At 35.3% G+C, this 19,576-nt stretch overlaps 2 long non-coding RNA genes across 2 annotated transcripts in view; one reads left to right on the forward strand and one right to left on the reverse strand.

Annotated features, from left to right (window-relative positions):
* LOC140638013 (uncharacterized) overlaps positions 1–19,576 on the reverse strand; it is a 481,686-nt gene that overhangs the window by 49,194 nt on the left and 412,916 nt on the right. The window lies entirely within an intron of this gene.
* Positions 1–19,576, forward strand: part of LOC140638011 (uncharacterized) — a 33,150-nt gene that overhangs the window by 1,050 nt on the left and 12,524 nt on the right. Inside the window, exon 2 of the long non-coding RNA XR_012035127.1 lies at positions 5,751–5,805. This is a non-coding gene — a long non-coding RNA (uncharacterized lncRNA). The remainder of the gene's footprint in view (positions 1–5,750; positions 5,806–19,576) is intronic.

Genomic DNA, 19,576 nt, shown 5'->3' on the forward strand with positions numbered 1-19,576 from the left:
TGGGGAGAGGGGTGGGGAAATGCGAACACAGTGGATTTTATTTAAATTTTTATTTAAATCATTAGGCACAAAAACTACACTTTAAAATGTGATTCTTATGAAAAGCCAACTCCTGTAAGCTCATGTTGTTTACAATGTAGAAGGATGCCTAAATGCCGAGTTTTTTCTCAGAAGATATGCGCTGTACATTTTAAAGCAGTAATTTATTTTTTTCATGTTACTCTTGCAGTTACGAAGAAAATGGAGTAGTGTGGGTTTTTTTTTTTTTCCTTTTTTGAGAAATTATTAAAATCGATTGAAACAGACTTTTAAGTTCTCTGGGAGGAAAGGCAAGTTATGTCTTAATTCAGAGGTTGTTTTCCCCTGGTGTATTAAGATGTATTAACAACCATCTCCCAAAATAAGGCATGCAAAATGTTTATTAAACAAAAAATAACAAGCTTTATATATTAGGTGTACATTTGTTTTTGTCAGCAAATGACATCTTTAATTACTTCTTAGCAAAATAAGTATGTATATTTATTATTTTAGTAACACTTGGGAATTGTGCTTTTTAAGAAACAAAGTAAAATAGACATCATTTAGTCAGGTCAGTGAAGAAAAAGTTGAAATATTAAGCTGCATGCTGTAGTCTTGGTCTCCTCCTCCTTTTTATTCCTGTCCTGGGAAAACAGGAGCCTCTTTGTTTTTTCAATTCCTAAATGTTTTCTCAATTTACAACAAATTAGTTCAATGGAAGTAAACATTCTTCCTACACCTGTGAAGGAGTTGCCACAGCTAAAAAGTAGCTTATTGCTTTATAGATCTGGGGTGAGTTCAGGTGTTTAAACACTTTTCCCTCATCTACTGTATAAGTTCCTTTCAAATCTGATCAACACATCCCGGTCTTAAAGGGTTCACCCTCAGTCATGAAGAGCATTCTCCTTGATTTCAGAGACTTGTGTTCCATTTTCCTCTCCTAGTCAGTTCTGCTCACAAGGAATGGTTAGCAAGAAAGGAGATGGAGAGAGTGGGAGGCACCTTAAGACCTATTAGAATAATTTTTTGCAAAAGGTACATGAATAAATTATACTTTATAATCTCAGTTCCAAGAGAATAATCTAATTTTGACTCCTTTTTGATAGAAATTGGTTTTGCATAGGTCTAATTTATTTTTAAAGAACAAAGAAAAAATCAACGAAATCTCAAAATCACGATATGATTTTTAAAAAATAGCATTTTAATTCACCCCAAGCTTTAACAATATGATCGTAAGTATTCATTTACTGGATTCCAGTGAAAATAAGAAAAATGAACACTTATAATCATAAGTTTAATTAGATCTTAGCTAGAGTCGTCTTTTCATATCCTGTAATATGTTAGAGGGAGGGAGTGCTCTTTCTAAGCTTTCTGTGACCTGGTGACTCAGCAAAGGCAAGGGGTTGGAGTGCTTTGCAGCTAGTTAGGGGGTAGGGCAGGTGTGGTATCTCAGAGTAGTGGGAATTCACTGGGAAATATTCTTCCTACCACCCAACACCTTTGCTCCAGTAGAGGCTGCAAACTGAGTCTCATTAGATTTGAAAGAAAATGAGGGATGCTCTGCTACACTGGGAATGAATTTTTGTGATTGACCAAGGTGGTTGATACAAGCTCCTTGGCATTAGCTTAGGTGGTACTTTCTCCAAGAGGCCCAGGATAGGACCTAATTTGGGCCTGAATGTACTGGAACTCTCCTCCCATCTCTGTTTTGGGGAGCTGAAACTGCTCTTTGACGAACAAGCTTTAACTTGTCAACACTGCAAATGCCTACAGAGCTTTAAAACCAGCCGCTGTAGAGGGTTTTAGCAGTTGAGTCAGGTGTAAAAAAAAAAAGCAATCGAAGTCTGTCATTTCTGGTATCTACCCACACAATGAGAGCTATTAAAAATTCACAGAAACATAAATAAAACCATCTCCTTGAAGTAAATAATTAAAGGTGGATTATGATTTGAAACCTTCTAAACCATACAGGTGGCACATTTGCAAATTAATATATTGGGCTCACTTTGGTAAATTCCACAGAATAATTGAGAACCAGACTTTCAATGAGGTGAGGCTGTGTAGTGTATTAGAGTTCTCCAGGGAAAGAGAACTAGTAGGATATATATATATATATATATGAAAAGAATAATTATGAGGAATTGGCTCACACAATTATGGAAGTCGAGAAGTCCCACAATCTGCCATCTGCATGCTAGGGACCCAGGAAATCCAGTGATGGAATTTAGTGCAAGTTCAGAGACCTGAGAACTAGAGGGACCGATATTATGAATCCCAGTACAAGGATAGAAAGATGTCCCAGCTCAACAGGCAGGGAGGAAGCAAGAGGAGCAAATTCTTCCTTTCTCTGCTTTTCTGTTCTATTGATGCTTTTGAGAGATTGGGATGTGCCCAGCCACACTGTGGAGGGCAATCTACTTTACTGAGCCCACTGAATCAAATGTTAATCTCATCTGGAAACACTGCTACAGACACACCCCAAAATAATGTTTATTCTGGCAACCCCTTGGCTACGTCGAGTTGAAACATTAAAATTAGTCATCTCCTGTAGTAAGAAAACGGATGCTAAGGATGGAATCTTCCTGCAGGAGAGAAAGGAAGACTTCTCCTTTAGTGTTTACAAGTGTCTGATAAAAATATAGAGAATCTTCAAGGCAACTAAACTAACTTGCTAAGTGCAATGAGCATTAATTATATATTTTGCCATTTAAATGCTGTCATATTTAAAATTAGAATATTTATTATTAGGATAATTTATTATTAATCTTGTTTGATTTTACTGTCAGAGCTTCCCTTCCCCTAATTTCTTTCCTCACATATACTATCCAATCAGCGAACCTATATTTATTGAATATTTGTATCCCTGTATATGAGAAATTTCTCATTTAAGTATTTGATGTTGAAGTCCATAAAAAGACCATTAAAAGTTCACCAATATTGTGATGCATTTGTGAGGTGTATATTGGGGAGCATCTTACCAGTGGCACATGCATGTTTCCTCTAATTTCTCGCAAAGGAGTTATCATAGCCACACAAAAGGAAAAAGATGGGTACAGTTTTAGAAACTTTATCCTTTCCCAAAGTTAATGAAGAAGACTGCTTTATAAGACAGGATCGAGATATGCCAAGATGCCATTAGACTTTTATTTTAAAAATCTTTCTATTTTTATTACTCTTCAGATTATTTGAAAGAAATATTCCCCTTTCATACTTTTGTTTTCTTCTTTGAAATTAAAGAATTTTTTAATTCTTTAATTGATTCTATTGTTTCAAGCCTGCAGCCATTTAAATTAATTTTTATATACTGTACTCAGTTTAGTAAAATATTTAGTGTTTTTATAATGATGTAAACCATTAGGCTGTAATTACACTAACCTGGTACAGAGACTAATAGTTCTATTGGAATACAGCAGTGATGCATGATGGCCTTATTAATATAATAGTCCTGAAACACTAAGAATATTAAAAAAATTAATCATTGTTACAGTCTGTATTTAGTTACAGGTTATAAAGAAAACTACTTAGAATTTTACTGCTGTTCTTACAGCCTCTTGGAGAGGCCCTAAACAATTTCAGTAAAGGTTCAGAAAGTTTTGCGCATGGCTTCAGTACACCTCGATGATCTGGCTGTAATTTAGTGAATTTCAAAGCATCAATAATATTACAAATAGGAGCCAGGCTACTTGAGTAATGACTTAGCGTTGATCTAGGCAGTCAAATATATCACCTCATGGCTCCTATATGGCTGTGAATGAGGCAGATGGCTATCAGTAGGAGCTGAATTCTGTACCCTACTTTGATCTCTATCCCCACTAGGTTCTAGGCTTTGATGAGGTCCGGATACTTTCAGTGTCTTCTTCACCTGGAGCATGCGATCCACGGGGGGGGGGGGCGGGGGGGGGGTTCATGTGTTATATGAATAAACATGTATTATATGAATAAATGCTCAGAACCCAATACATTAGTCAGGCCATGCTTTTAGTATGATCACTGCATATTCGATGTCTTCCTCTCCCTTTGTTGCTTCCTACTTCTTCTGCTCTGCTGACCCAGGCACCTTAACTTTCCTTTTTCTGTTGACATCTTTCCAGCAGATAGTGAAAATGGTAAAACTCCAAGACTTCTATTTTGGATATTGAGGGAAGTATGCACATCCATTTTACTTGATTAGAACTTTTTACTGGAGTGTTTAACATTCTCTATGCTATTAATAAAGTGAAACTGGTTCTTAGTAGTAATTCTAAGTAGTTTTTGCAGGTGGCCAGATTTGACTCACTAGACACCCTGTCATCCTGCTAAAACCATCTGCCAATTGCATAGTTTTTGGACTTGTTAGCACCACCACGTGTGCAGATGACCCACCTGCTTCTCTGAAAATCTCCCTTCTCTTATCTAACCCTCTTGTCCTGCCTTCCTATTTCTGTCTGAACTCAGTATGTTTTGGGTTTGACAGTTCTAGCCCATATGATTAGGGAGGATTTATGTTTCTAGGGAAGAGAACCAATGCTTATTTCTCCCCTTTGCACTATTGTATATAGGAACTAGTGCCTTTTCTGATTTTAGCTTTTAGCTGTCATTAATGTGGGCTAACTGATTCTTGAAGTTTTGATCAGGGTTCTTTTTTTTTTTTTTTTTTTTTTTGATTAGGGTTCTAAATGAGAGAATCAGACCTTGAGGATTTAGAGTTTAAATAGCCTGGGATACACCAGTTATTGTATTCAGCATCTAAATTATTTTTTCTAGAATCACTATATAAAACCCATCTACTGGATCCCTGGGTGGCGCAGCGGTTTAGCGCCTGCCTTTGGCCCGGGGCACGATCCTGGAGACCCGGGATCGAATCCCACGTCAGGCTCCGGGTGCATGGAGCCTGCTTCTCCTTCTGCCTGTGTCTCTGCCTCTCTCTCTCTCTGTGTGACTATCATAAATAAATAAAAAATTAAAAAAAAAAAAACATCTACTAACTACTTGTAGCAACTAATAAATGTAAAATAAAACAGCATAAAATATCATAAGCCTCATTATTACCTCAAAGACACCTGACATCAGGGCGTTACCAGCAAGGATAGGTAAACTGGATGGTTTTCTGGAGAATAACCTGCTGATGGATACAGAAATGTATGTTTAATTATTTAAACATAGACTATTGAGCTACTGCTGTGAATAAGGTGCAAATTTGCTGGAGATTAAAGGTAAATAATGATGAATCTGAGAGTGATCTCATCATTAAGGACTCTCAATCTAGAGGAGGAAGGAGGTATATTCGTTAGTATAAAAATATGTACAGTCTGATAAAATAAAGCCTATTAGATGATAGCAGTTGCCTTGAAGTAAAATATAGAAATCCAGGATTGGACAGAATTTAAAATTTAGTTCATCCATTCTCCCCTTAACCTCCCCATCATGTGGCTATCCAGCCTTGACTTAAAAATCATAGGAGATAGGAAATACGCTTCATCCCCCAAGGCAGTCTTTTCCAATTGTATGTCTTAGAGTTCAAATCTGTCTTCCTGTGATTTCCACTATGGATCCTACTTTAATTTATAGGATCTATCCAAGGTTAAATCTGACTTCTGACAATTCCCAGTATTTGCCAATAGATTAGGATACTATGCTAATATTAATTGAGCAAAGAAAACAAAGACATTGTTTAAAGCCTTCATGTGTGTTAAATTGACTTAACTTTCATAATAACTCATGAAATAAAAATTACTTTTACTGCCATTTTACAGATGAAGACATGGAAGCATAAGGAGCTTAAGTGAACTGCCCAGTATTGTCCCCTGGGTGAGTACTGGGCAGAGATTTGAAGCCAGACATGTGGCTTCAGAGCCTGCACCACCTCCCTTCCTTCTGAGTTATTTTTCAAGAGAAATATCCCTCATTTTTCTATGGCATGTTTTTAATTCCCTCATTATCCTATTGCTACTATCAGAGTTTTTTTTTCCTATGTAATTTGAAGTTTAAAGGCATAGTTTAAAATCTAAGAACTAATCTTTACATAATTTGCCTTAAAAAGTTCCACAATGTGTTTAAAATACAAAAGCTTCTCTTTGAAACTATGATTAACTACATACCATACTTTTTGGTTGAAGCTAGGGTGCTGATCAATATTTAATAATGATTTTATGGTAAATGGGTGGGTATGCTCATTAGAACAGTGAGAAAAAGATGCATTTTAATGAAGAATTAACAAATGGAGCTAGAGGGCAGGGGATATTTGCTTTAGAGATTTGTTGAAGTTTAAAATAAGGTGTCTTAAATATAGCATTCCATGCATTTCTTTTAAATGACAAATTGTGTCCTAGATCTAAAAGTGTTATCATTATTATGATGGATGTGATCTGAGATGAGGGCTGAACAGCTTAAATAAATTAACATTGTGAAAACATGGCTCAAAACAATTTGGAATGGCTTCAGCTTTTAATTCATTCAGAAACAAGATGTATTTCCTACGTTCTTAAATTCAGCAGCATAATTAAAAGTCTAGAATTTTAAGTAAAACTTTTGGTAAGTCCTCTACTTTTTTTTCTCCTTTCTTTTTCATGGAGTAAAGTTAGCTCAAGATCTCCTTCCCCTTGGCTACAAATTCAACCTTGAGAAGGTCTTCTTAGATCTAAAGAAGATCTCCACTGGTCAAAATAAAAAAAATAAATAAAAAAAAAAAAAAAAAAAAAAGGAACCACTGTAATACTCTGGCAAACCAAAAGAGCAGGCTTGACCAGTCATCACTGTATAGCACAGTAGCACATGCTGAGTAACAATAGTTGATCTGAAAACAAAATCCACATTCCGTGTGAAACCACAAAGACTCTGAAGGAGAGACTGAAAGTGTACAGACTATTGAGAGCCTGAATTAGCTTCTATCTATTAACTTGCGGATAAGTACAGCCTAGTTAGAATGGACAACTCTGAAGGCAAAAGGATCCCTATCACATGGAAAGCAAATTGTCCCCAAGGTGCAACCAGAGACAAAATGGACCTTGAGCCCAAGATCATGTTTATATTTTTAAATGCTGGAATAATAAATATGAAAGGAAAAATGATTTACTTTATCTTCATTTTGCTTTATTTTGTTCATTTTTGTTCTAAGTGAAAGAAAAGTGGTTGAACTACTTTCATTTGCAATATTTGCTGTGTCTAAACAAAAAATTAGTACATATAGATTAAATTTCTAATAGCGAGTCATCTATTTTTTATTATTATTTATTTAAGAGAGAGAGAACACAAGCAGGAGGGGCAAAGAGAGAGGAGGAGAATCTGAAGTAGACTGTCCACTGAGCATGGAGCTGGACAAAGGGCTCAATCTCACAACTCTAAGATCCCGACCTGAGCCAGAACTAAGAGTCAGCAGCTTTACCAGCTGTGCCACCCAGGTGGCCTACAAGTCATTCTAGACATCATTTTTAAATCTAAGCAGATATATCTACCAAGATCTTATGATCTGTTATTTTTATTTGTGACCAAGATTGTTTAATTTAAAGTACAATTATGTTGTTTTATTTACAGTCAAATAAATTTAGGAAGAACTACACAGCTGTTGGTATAATTCTCAAATCAGTAAAAATGTTTAAGGACTTTCTGGGTGTCAAGAAAGTATGACATAATAGAAAGAGTTCAGGGATTATGTGGACTGTGGTTCAAATCCCAGGTCTACCACTCATAAGTGTGCAATCTTGGAAAATCACAATCCTCTGTAGCCTCAGTTTCCCTGTCTGTAAATGGGGATAATCACATTAACATAGCAGAACTGCTGAAATAAATGTGGGAGGAATTGTCAGCTAGTGTGTCAATTTTACATGGATATTTCATGTTAACTGTATCAGAGCCTGGAGTAGAATAAATTGGTGAAGACCCTACTTCATTCATACAGAAGAAGAGTCAGAGGAGTGAAGGAATGTTTTGGCAAAAAAAAAAAAATCCCTGAAAAACAAAAGCATGTTTGAATTTTTCTCAGGCAGGAGCAGGTCACCACTTCTTCCCCACATCTCAAGCCTTTGACTATGATAGCGTGCAGAGAAAGTAATGGCAGACGTTTGCTGTGAGGGAGCAGGCTCTGGGATAAACCTTCCATCTCCAGGCTTCTGGAAAGAAGCGAGGTCAAAAACTGACCAATCCCATTTGGACTCTGTTATGGGCTGATTGCACCACCTCAAAATTTACATGCTGAAGCCCCAATTCCTAGTATCTTAGAATGTAACTGTACTTGGAGATAGGCCCTCTAAAAACTGATTTAAGTTAAAATTAGGGTGGCCCTAACCTAATCTGATTGGTGTCTTTATAAGATAGGAAATCAAGACTTACCATGGGTGTGTGTATAGAAGAATGAGCACCCAGTGAGAAGGAAGCCATATGTAGGCCAAGGAAAGAGGCCTGAGAACCTCAGAACCAAACTGCCAACACTTTGATCTTGGACCTCTAGCTTTCAGGGCTGTGAGAAAACACATTCTGTTGTTTAAGCCACCTAGTATGTAGTATATTGTTACAGCTGCCTTGCAAACTAATAAAGACTCCAAGTGTTGATACCTCTCCTCAGCACACTTGAAACTTCACCTACTAGCATAATGAAAAATAAAACAAATTTGACCCTGGACTCTGACTGATGCATGAGGGAGAGTGTAATGAGAAAGAAGGGAAAAAAGAAATTGTCTCTCTAACCCAGGAAGTAAGGGGAAGTCTTCTGAAGGAAATCATGCCTGAATTAAGTCATGATGGATGAATAAGTTTTAGCGCTATGAGTAAATATGGAAAGGTCATTATAGACAGAGGCACCTGAGTGAACTCACAGAAGTAAGAAATAACGTGATTATTTGACAGACAAAACTATCTGTAATTTGATATTAATAGACAATAAAAGCATGAGACAGGAGAGATAGGAGAGCCTGGAGAAGGAGGTAGAGGCAGTTGCTAGAGGATTTTCTTCTAAGCTATAGGAAACTGCATCCGAGTTTTCAGCCAGAGACACAGGTGTGCAACACCTGTGTGTCTCAGAGAGAGCTCTCTGGCTGCTAGGATGGATTCAGAGTGGGCATGGTTAGTAGAGAATGACTTAGGCATCTCCTGCAATCGGACACACTAATGAGGCCTCAGTTGGGCAGTGATGCCACCTGTGGAGTAGAGGTCATGTATTCCAGCCATGCTTCCAGAGAGGCCTGAAGAACCTGCTGTAGTACAGGAGCTGTGAGGCTGCATCCTGCCACTGACAGAGGAAAATGTTTAAAGGAGCAGTTGACTTATTTTGAAGCTAATATGTTGAGTTCTCCATTTCTTCCTTTCTTTTTATTTTGTTAAATTTGATAATTTTTTTTCAGATGTTTAAAATTTTATTCCGTCATCAAATATATCCAAATTTCTTTAAACTTTGTATCGGCACACTTCATAAGCATACTTTCTAGGTCATCATTGAAATCATTGATTTCTCTTTGAGTGAGAGAGGGCTGCACGCACACTGATCTGTTTCATACTGCCTTAACCCTTTTCAGGTGATATTGATTCAGTAGTGTACACTCTTTGGATATAAACCAATTAACCATAATATTTCCCAGCTCAGAGTTTCCTTTCCTATCAATGTCCTGCTGAAATCCAGGTAACTATACCTTTGGTAATCTTCCCTTCATCCCTCCACCTCCCACCCCTCCTGCAAAATCTGAGTAATCTCATGACCTTATTTACAAAAGAAATTGTTCATGTACTATACTGTGTCTTACAGACAACTGTGAAAGACATTTATGTCTAGCCTATAGCTGAAAAGATAGTTTGTTAGTAATTATGTCCATTTCAATAACTGGAAACAGAGAAAAATATTTATATCTTTATGATCAGACTTTAAATATATATTGGTAAGAGCTCCATTTGGAAAAAAATATCACAACTATCTCTACATGATTAATTCTGTAATTCTGTGTGAAATAGCTTTGCTATTAAATAGGTAAGGATTTCTTTAAAAAGTATCTTGTCTTATGAACCAATATAGCATGAAAATAGTTTTGCTTCCATGGGACATCTAATAAGGTCTGGAGACCTTTTTGATTGTCATGACTGGGTGGGAGTACTACTGGTATCTAGTAGGTAGAGGCTAGGGATACTGTCTAACATCCTATGATGCATACAACACCTTCCAACAATAAAGAATTATCTTAAAAAAAAAGAATTATCTGGCCTACAATGTCATTCTTGTAGAAGTTGAGAAGCCCCACTATAGAGGTGCCTGATTATTGTGTACTGCTTTGCAGGGTGTAGTGCTAAAAACCACATCTATGCTACCATAACACACTTTTCTTAAAAACAAGTTACTAACCCATAGCCTAGAGCATCTGATTGCTTTCCAATGGAAATGCCTATTTACTTAAAGGCTGTACTGTAGTTTTCTACTAAGTCTTTTTTTATTCAATCTTATAATCATTTTTCTTAAAAATGCTTTAGTTTCAATTCTATGAATCGTTCTATCAATTGATAACTTAAATTTTACGTAATTATATAATTATTGTTTTGTTAGAATCAAAACAACCCAACTGCTCTAATCCCACCCCCAAACTTTATTTTTGTTATTGCTGTCCAAGCTTAGTCCTAAGTCAGGTTTTTCAGAAGTAAGCCATGAAGGCAGATTCCTGTGCAAATGATTTATTGAGGAAGTGCTCCTTGGAGAAACTAGCAAAGTAGGAGTTGGAAAAGAACAGGGGAAAAGGGAAGCAGCCAAGAAAAGAGGCAATTTCAGGACAAGTACTGCGGAGGGTTGTTTCTGTCTCTTCTGGTAGTGGCATCTCTGGAGTGTAAGCTCTGCATCAGTTATCCCCCTGCAACAGCCCAGAGCTGAGCTTTCATCTGGCCTCACAGATCGGCCATTGGCTCAGAGCCTCCTTCATGGTTATAAATTCCCAGCACTCCCACTCTCTGTGCCTGTGGGCAAAGCTACTCCACTGGCATGAGAAGCCCCTCAACAAGAAAGGGAAAATGCAGGGAAGGCAGGAGGGAGGTTCCTAAAAATCGTAAGAAGGTGCAAAAGATATCTGGGAGGACTACCGACAGTGCTTCCTACATCTGGAAGTAACCATATGGGGAAAGGTTAATCCACATGGGAGTGCCAGGTACTCTCCATGTGGGACAAATATCTGTATAAATGTGTAGACTCACAAGGTAATAGCTTCTGAGAAAAGTTAGCTTAAATTTTACTGCACGACTTGCTGTCACTTTATAATAATTGCATTTTATATCATAGTTTTAATATGAATTTCACATTTCCTATTTCTCTTCTTATATGTTCTTAATCATAATAACCATAACTTCTGTACTTCAGTGGGATTAGTATTCCCCCATGAGCTAGAACTATTAAATTGTTAACAGTCTCTCTATGATTTTTCTACTCGACTTGTTATGACATGTTAATAATTTCATCAGAGTTTAGGCATTGTGAAATGTTACAATTTATACTGCTGGGCTTAAAACATAATGCATCAATAAAACAAATTGTTCACCGAAAATAAAATATTAAGTAAGTTAGTACCACATGAATTATTCTATATTACTTATTTATTTTTTAATTTTAATTTTTAAGTTTTCTTGTTACTTGGTTGCACAGAAATTGTGACGATATCCTAGATGCTTTTTGTAAGATTATTTTTGATTCTTATATTTTATATAAACATCTTTTTGTTGCTCTGACCAGTATTTGCTTCAAATATTACATAAGTTGAAAATTAACTTACAAGCCATGTACATTTCAGCTTTGATTCTATCACTTGTAAGAGTTTAATACATCTGGGGAACAAAAAGTGATTGGCTTTTGCAACCATGCAAGGCTCCAAATGGCTAGATTCCAAGTCTGCTTCTACCGGAGGCCATAGACAAAAAGCTCTTTTAACTTTTTTCTCAAAGTTCTCTTCTACTTGTAGACTGAATTGTTCTATCCTGAATTTATCTCTTTTCTAAAGAACTTTGCTGAGAGTGAGGAAAAATTGTAACCACCACCATTTTGAATCTTCCCTATATTTCTTCTTTGTGCTACATCCTTAAGAATACTGTCTACCTTCTAAGATATGGCTAAAGTTGAAAAAAATTTTTAGCAGCAAAAGATTCATCATCTTTCCATGTTCTGATATTTGAGATCTTCTGATCACCTTATATTTTCAGGTTTATTAAGAGAGCTACCCTAGTATAGTTATCAAATTGTATAATAGTATATAAGTTTGGCAGAAAATAGAGATCCCAAATCACTGGATGGGGGGTGAACAATACAGAAATATTTTTCTTTCTCTGTATCTCTCTCTTTCTGATAATAATCTAATAATTAGTCCAGGGCTAATATATTCCACATTGTTCCATAAGGATGAATAAGGATCCAAGCTCCTCCCATCTTGTTACTTTCCCTTAAGTTCAAGCAACAGTATGTTAGAAAGGAGGAAATGAGAGTATCTTTTCTCTTTAAAGATAAAAGGGGAAGTTATGCTCATTTCATTTACTACCCATTTGTCAAAACTTTACCAAATGTTGACACTTAAATTGAAAAGTCCCTGGGAAATGTATACTTTATTCTGGGCCACACACCAAACGAAACATTCTTTACTGTGGAAGAAAGGGAATATAGTTCTCAGAGGATCTTAAACAGCCCTCACCACACTATAGCCATACCATAATGGTATATAGTTCCATTAAACAGGAGTCCATAATAATAATAAGCTATACAACTAATCACATGGCTTCCAAATATATAATAGAAAATTGAAGAGAACTAGAAGAATAGATAAATGAAAACATCCTCATAAGGGGAAATGTTTTATTACAGTTCAACTTACACACGTTTAAAGTGTACAATTTGAAAAAGTTTTGATACATATATATTCCATGAAATCATTATCACTATTAAGATAATAAATATATCCATTGTCCCCAATGTTTCTTCATGCCCCTAACTGCCACCCCTCCTGTCTATTACACACCTACCTTGGTCCAGGCAGACATTACTCTCTGTCACTACAAATTAGCTTTCATTTCCTAGAATTTTATATAAATGAAAACATACAATATACATTTTTAAAAATCCAGCTTCTTACATTCAGTATGATTATTTTGAGTTTCATCTATATTGTTGCATAGATCGGTGAGTTAATTCCACTTTGCTAAATAGTGATTACCTTGGTCTGTTCATCCATTCGCCTACTGCTGGGTCTAAGAGTTGTTTCAGTTCTTGGCTATTACAAGTAAAGCTGTTATGAGCATTTATGAACAAGTCTTTGTAAGGACATATGCTTTGCCTTCTCTCTAGTAAATCTCTAAAAGTAGGATGGCTGTATATGTGGCAGACTGTAAGTTTAACTCCATAAGAAACTAAACAAACAAACAAAAAAACCTTCTCCATTTTACATTCTCACCAGTAATATATAAATATTCCAGCTCTTCCATATCTTCACCTGCTATTGGTATGGTCAGCCTTTTTAATTTTAGCCATTCTAACAGGTTTCTAGTGGTATCTCATAGTGGTTTTAATTTAAATTTCTGTAATGACAAATGAAGATGAATGTTTTTCAAGTGCTTAATAGCTAACATATGTCTTCTTTATTGAAGTTTCTGTCCATATTTTTACTCTATTTTTTCGTTTGTTTTCTTCTTGAATTTTGAGAATTCTTCATATATATATATATATATTTCTCTCCCAGGAGGTATAAGTGAATTTTTATTGGGAAGGGAGGTTGTTAATTAAATTAAACAGCAGCAAATGAAGAATGAATAAGGAAACTTCCTGTTGTCACAGATAGACAAGACCTCCATTATGTATGATAGAGGAGGCATTTCAATTTGTGAACCCCAGTGCTGAAATGCCAAAGGCTTTTCCATTCAATCTAATTCTTCTGGATTCCTACCAAAAAGGAATACATTGAGAACATAGGAAAATTGCTTACTGAAAGGAAAACCTTTGAAGAATAGGGGAGGGAATGTAGAAAATAAGAAGTTATGGGGAATACTTTTTAAATTGTAATGACTACATTTACATATCTTCACAGTAATACAAATCGCGGTCACTTGCAGAACTGGTTCAGATTATTTAAATACCAGATACACTTTTAGTCCTCTATATAACTGTTTGGAAGTTAACTTATGTTTATATGAAATGAAGTCATTAATACTTTCCTACAAGTTCTTTATCAGATATCTGATTCACAAATATTTTCTTCAAGATTATGCCTTGTCTTTTCATTCTTTTAACAATGTCTTTTAGCAAACATTTTTTCTTTTATAGATCTTGTTTTGGGTGTACATCTAAGAAATATTTGCCTAATTCAAGATCACAAAGATTTTTTTTTCTAGAAAGCTTACAATTTTAGTTTTTACATTTAAGCTTAAAATCCACTTTGAGTTCCTTTCTTATATGATGTGAAGTATAGATTGAACTTCTGCTGTTTCTTCTTGCATATATATGTATTCAATTTTTCAGGACCATTTATTGAAAAAACTATTACTTTTACAACTGAATTGCCTTTCACTGTTGTCAAAAATCAACTGGCTTGATTGTGATTCTATTTGTGAATTCTATTTTGTTCCATCAGTCTATTTGTCTATCTTGACCCCAACTCCATGCTGTTTTTACTATTGTTTGTAGGTTTATAAGTAAATAAACTACAATAAATAAGCCTTATAAGTATATAGGTTTCAAGACTTTAGATAAATCTTGTAGTGCATTAAAGTCCTCCAACTCAATGTATTTTTTGGCTTTTCTATTTCCTTTGCTTTTCCATGGAATTTTTATTTATTTTTATTTTTATTTATTTTAAAGATTTTTTTTTTTATCCATTCATGAGACACAGAGAAAGAGAGAGAGAGAGAGACAGACAGACAGAAATACAGGCAGAGGGAGGAGCAGGCTCTCTCTGCAGGGAGCCAAGTGTGGGACTCAATCCCCAGACTCCAGGATCACGTCCTAGGTGGAAGGCAGGCGCTAAACTGCTAAGCCACCCAGGGATCTGCACCATGGAATTTTTACATTTTAAAATCAGCTTTTCAACAAAAGGCTGCTAGGTTTTTGATTGGAATTGCATTTAATCTATAGATCAATTTGGAAAGAACTAATATCTTAGCAATATTAACCCTTTCAATTCATGAAAACAATAAAATATCTTTTATTCTAGATCTTTAATATCCCTCAAAAACTTTTACAGTTTTTGTTCAACATGTCTTTCATATTTTCGTATTTATGACTAAGTATTTCATTTTTTAAAAATCGGAAATGGATATAAATTTTGTCAACTAGATTTTTTGCATCTACTGAGAGAGTCCTATCAATCTTCCCTTTTAGTCTGCTGATATGGTAAATTATATTGATTGATTTTCAAATGTTAAATCAATTTCAAATGTTTTGATTCCTGGGAAGAATCCGATTTGGTCATGATGTAATAGACTTTTCATGTATTGTTGGATTGAATTTGCTAACATTTTGTAAGATGTTTGTATCTTTGTTCATGAAAGATACTAGTCTAGTTTCTTTCTGTTGTTTTTGTCTAGTTTTGAAATGAAAGTAATGCTGGCCTTGCAGGATGAGTTGAAAGTATTATCTCCTCCTTGATTGCAAGAGTTTGTGTAGACTTTATATTACTCCTTCTTTATGTTTGGTAGAATTTACCAGTAAAGGCATCTGCAGCTTTCTTTGTCAGAAAATTTTTACCAATTCACTTTAAAAATATGTATAAGTCTATTAGGTTATTTACTCCTTCTTTTTTTTTTATTTATTTTTATTTTATTTTATTTTTTATTTATTTATTTTTTATTATTTTTATTTATTTTTTTTTTTATTTACTCCTTCTTGAGTGAGTTTGGTAATTTGTCTCATTCAGAGAATTTGTCTACTTTGTCTCAGTTATTGAACTGACTGGCACAAAGTTGTTCATAATATTGTCTCATCAGTCTTTTAAAATCTGTAATGATGTTACTGCTCGTTTACAATACTGGTAACCTTTTCTCTTTTTTCCTAATCAGCTTGAGCAGAAATATGTCAATTTTATTGATTTTATTTTAAAAAAAACTACCAGCTTTTGGTTTCACTGATTTTATCTATTGTCTTTTCTATTTTATGGATTTGTGCTCTGATCTTTATAATCTCTTGAGCTTACTTTGTGTTTTCAATCCCAATAATTTAAGTTCCACCTAAAATAAATGGGAACCCCCTGTTTATTTTAGATGTAACTTAAGTTATTGATTTTAGACCTTCCTTTTTGCTAATACTGGCTTATAGTGCTAAAAGTTTCCCTCTTGGTATTCTTTAGCTATATCTTGCAAATTTTGATATGCTGGTTTTTCATTTTCTTTCAGTTAAAAATATAGTAAAAAGAAAACAAGGGAACAATAATAATAGAATTCAGATGAATGATTACTTTGGGGTAAGGAGAAGTAAGGTCATGATTTAAGGGGAACATATTCTTCACATTCAAGTTTTATAAGGAAGTAGTTTGAACTAACCAGATAAAAGTAAGTAGGCATGAACAAATCATAATGATGAGAGTGTATCATTAACCAAGGATGTGGTTAATTACATTCTATATAATATAGGTGGAAAAAAACAGAGCCAACAATTTCACTGTTAGATACATATTCTAAAGAAATTCTTGAACATAAAAAAAAGAAAGTACTAGAATGTTCAGAGCCCCATTATTCATAATAGCAAGAAAATAGAAACAACTTAAATATCCAGTAAGCACAAGAATGTTCAGAGCACCATTATTCATAATAGCAAGAAAATAGAAACAACTTAAATATCCATAAACAATAGGTACAATATGCTATGTTCACCTAGGAGAATTCTTTATACTAATGAATACTCTATACAATTGCAGTTATAGAATCTGTAATTATGATTTCCTGGGAAAACTAGTAGCTTAAGAATATATAGAGTATGACACCATTGATTTGAAGTGCAAAGCTTTGTAAAAAAAATTTGTATACATTTTTGAGCGATTAGCATATATGTAGTCGAAGGAAAATAAATTAATGGAAATTATAAACACCAAATTCAGGAGGGGGGTTATCTCAGAGAGAAATGGGAAGAGAAAAAGAACTCAGAAGGCATGAACTATTTAGCAGTAATTTATTTCTTAAACTGCTTTATATGAACAGAAAGTCTGGAAGGTTACTCCTAAAACTACTTTATCTTTCTGCCATACCCATTCAAACCTGCCCCCAAGAGTTCATTTATCTCTGATCTTAGGGTAAAATCTAAAGTGAGTGCTATGACTTTTTTGGTCAGAGATAAAAAAATCTTCCTGTTACTTCTAAACACTAAAAAGGTGTCTCTTTATTAATTGGTATATCTAGTTCAGTGCAATAATAAAGTACCGACTTTATGTGAGGATCAAATGTCTTCCCTCCCCTTGCTGGGGTCTGCTTCAGGTTAGTGTTCTGCAGGGAGTGACTGAGATAAGCGAGACTTCTCATTGCCTTATTAAGTACAGGTTCTCCTCTTCCAGAGACCAGGTTGCTTTTGGGTTCTCTAGGATTGAATTGTTCTTGTGGGTGGGAAAGGAGGGAAGAGTAATAACTTACTGGATTGAAACAGTTGCTGTGATCTAGTGTTGGAACTCTCTGGGATTGAACTGTGATTGAAGCTGACTTTCTTGAGGCCCTTTTGTGTTTCTGTTGGTTGGACAGACTGCTCTTCAGTTCCACTACTGGGAATCTTTGACTTTCAATTACTTTGTGTGAAGGAACTCTCTTATCCCTTAGGCATCCTATGGGACACACCCAGCTTCTTTCAATCCTGCTGTCCTGGGCTTTGGTCAGGCTCTCAGGGTCTCTCAACTTCCCAGCTGGTTTCTCTGCCTTCACCTTGTCCAGCTTCCAATAATTTCTCCATATTTCCATCAGTGTTAGGATTATGCCATTTTTCTATTTAAAATTTGAAGGCTACTTCTTGCTGTATAATATTGCCCATATTTTTAGGATAACATACAGCGACATTCACAATCTACAAAGAACTTAACCTTTTTCCAATTTTATCTCTTATCCCTGTATACCACGCACACTCCACTCTAGCCACACTGGCTTCTTACACATTTACTTTCATGAATGCACATGCTTATACATGCTGGGATTTAATTGTCTTCTATTTTCTGTATCTCACAACTAATGCTGCCTTATGTAACACACATTCATTAAAGTGTTATCTCAGAAATATTTTATATATTCATGCTCCTACCTTCTTTATATCTATCTATCATCTATCTATCTATCTATCTATCTATCTATCTATCTATCTATCATTTAATGTATCGATGTGACTGATGACTAATCTAGCCTCTCAGTCAATGAGCAGTAAGGAGCCTTCCACAAGATGCTTCAGTTTAATGATGCTATGCTGTTTTACTTTTATTTTATTTTTTAAAAGATTTTATTGATTTATTTGAGAGAGAGGAAGAGAGAGAGAATACAAGTGGGGGAGAGGGCACAGGGGGAGGGAGAGGGAGAGAAAGAGAATCCCAAGCAGATTCTATGCTGAGAGCAGAGCCTGATGTGGGGCTCAGTCTCACAACCCTGAGACCATGACCTGAGGCAAAACCAAGAGTTGGATGCTCAACTGACTGAGCCACCCACTCACCCCTATACCCCTATCTGTTTTATTTTTAATTCCACCTTTACTACTCCCCAGTCTCTCTTTCTACGTCTATTTCACCTTTTGGTAAACAGTTCTGACCATTCATAGCTGACAATGAAGTGGTACTACTAGAGGTACTGCAAAATTGCCAAAAAACTGTATCATGAAGTTTTATATATTCTGTGATACATTCAAAGTAATAGTCAATTAATTAGAAAGCAAAGATCAGCAAAAGTTAAAGACTGGGATAAGTACTTTTACCTTATAAAAAACATATAGATCCCCACAGCTTGGGAGGATTGCTCTACTATTGTATGAACAGCATGTGAATAAAATTATAGCTTGAAATTTGCCATGCTTGAGGGCATTTAAAGAGAATTCCACAGCTGGTTTGTGTATGATGCATTTCCATGGGGACCATGACACAAAGACAGCTCATATTGCTTAATCATTCATTAGTTCATTCATTTCCAGAAACATATAACCTCCACTAAAAGGAGGTATGCCCATATTATCTTCTCGATTTTTCCAGGTCCCATTAAAAGTGCCCTTTCTTCTCTGCAACCTCTGTTCCTGACTAGCCTAGGCAAAGCCAACAATTGCATCTTTTCTATTACCATACCATCTCCATATACCTTTACTGTAGCGTTTACCATATTGAAGTGGGTATTTGTGTCTCCCTAAATGTGTTTTGAGCCCCTTTGGGGCAGGGATCATGGCTTATTCATCTTTGTGTCTCTAACACCTAGCATAGAGCTTGACACATAGCAGATGCTCGATAAATATTTGTTGAAACAAAATAAAATATTTACTATAGTTTTTCATTGAAACTCATAAAATTTGCACTCCCTTCCTCCCCAGACACTTAACCATCTATATGAAGGGAAAACTTGATTCAGAATAATAAATAGGCAATATTATACTATGTAGAGCTGGCCCTGAAATAAAAGACAGCTCCCTGGCTTCCACTTTTTTTTTTTTTTTTTTTTT

This window comes from Canis lupus, chromosome 8, assembly GCF_048164855.1.
Source record: "Canis lupus baileyi chromosome 8, mCanLup2.hap1, whole genome shotgun sequence".
Taxonomy (NCBI): domain Eukaryota; kingdom Metazoa; phylum Chordata; class Mammalia; order Carnivora; family Canidae; genus Canis; species Canis lupus.